General features: G+C 40.0%; 1 non-coding gene across 1 annotated transcript; it reads right to left on the bottom strand.

Moving 5' to 3' along the window:
* Positions 1-1,353: 1,353 nt before the first annotated feature.
* On the bottom strand, positions 1,354-1,542 carry LOC139243989 (U2 spliceosomal RNA). The gene has a single exon (XR_011589814.1). It is a non-coding gene; the product is annotated as a U2 spliceosomal RNA (small nuclear RNA).
* Between the last annotated feature and the right edge of the window lie 14 nt (positions 1,543-1,556).

The following is a 1,556-nucleotide window of genomic DNA, read 5'->3' as shown; positions in this document are numbered from 1 at the left end:
TTTGTTATAATATACATGCTGTGTGATGTGTTACAGTATACACACACGTGCTGTGTTACAATATGCACGGCGTGTTATGTGTTACGATATTCACGTGTGATGTGTTACAATTTACACGCGTGTGATGTGTTACAATATACATACATGTGATGTGTTACACTATACCTACGCATGTGATGTGTTACAATGTACACAGGTCGTGTGATGTGTTACAATATACACATGCCGTGTGATGTGTTACAGTCTATACATGTGTGCTGTGTTACAGTATACACGTCGTGTGATTTGTTACGATATACACGTGTGATGTGTGACAATATACACTCACGTGTGATGTGTTACAATATACACGCTGTGTGATATGTTATATTATACACGTGTGCTGTGTTACAATGTACACGGCGTGTGATGTTACAATATACACGTGTGCTGTGTGACAATATACATGTGTGACAGTATACATGCTTGTGACGTGTTACAATATACATGCGTGTGATGTGTTACAATATACACGCGTGACGTGCGACAATATACATGCGTATGATGTGTGACAATGGGCGCACCGTATGATATGTGAAAATGTGCGTGCCGTGTGATGTGTGACAATGTTTGCGCTATGTGCTGTGTTACAATATACACACGTGTGCTGTATTACAATATACACGTGTGTGATGTGTTACAATATACACACGTGCTGTGTTACAATATACACGCCGTATGATGTGTTACAATATACACACGTGTGATGTGTTACAGTATACACGTGTGCTGTGTTACAATATACACGCCGTGTGATGATATACATGTGTGATGTGTGACAAATACATGTTGTCTGTGAGCCAATGTGTGTGATGTTACAATATACACACGTGATGTGTGACAATATACACATCATGTGAGGTGTGACAATATACACGCGTATGGTGTGTGACAATGTGCGCGACGTGTGAAATGTGATAATGTACATGCATGTGATGTGTGACAATGAGCGCGCCGTGTGATGTGTGAAAATGTGCACGGTGTGTGATATGTGACAATATAAATGTCATGTGTCGTGTGACAGTATACACGCCGTGTGCTGTGTGACAAGATACAAGCGTGAGATGTGTGCAAAATCTTTGAAATTTGAGAGCGAATGTGCAGCAGGCTGTGTTTGGGTGTAGTCGGGTGAGTGAGTTGTGTGTGGAAATGGTGTTTGTTTTTTTTGTTGAATTGTGTGTGATGTAGAAATGATAAAGTGGAGGAGCTGTGCAAGCAAGCAATAATGGCAAGTAAAATGAGTGTGGCATAAAAAGAAAGAAAAAAGGAGATGTTTTGAATGAATCTGCTTTTAATTTTGAAATTCTCCCAAAAGGGAGGTGCACCGTTCCCAGAGACACTGCAATACCGGGTCGATGCGTGGAGTGGACGGAGCAAGCCCCTATTCCATCTCCCTGTTCCAAAAATCAATTTAATATATGGTCCCCAGATAGGGGACGTATCAGATATTAAACTGATAAGAACAGATTTTTTTTTCAAAATATACTTTATTCATAAAAAAATCTGTACAGTACATT

This window comes from Pristiophorus japonicus, unplaced genomic scaffold, assembly GCF_044704955.1.
Source record: "Pristiophorus japonicus isolate sPriJap1 unplaced genomic scaffold, sPriJap1.hap1 HAP1_SCAFFOLD_1951, whole genome shotgun sequence".
NCBI lineage: Eukaryota > Metazoa > Chordata > Chondrichthyes > Pristiophoridae > Pristiophorus > Pristiophorus japonicus.
Note: the sequence above shows the minus strand (reverse complement) of the source record. Positions and strands in the feature narration are given on the sequence as shown.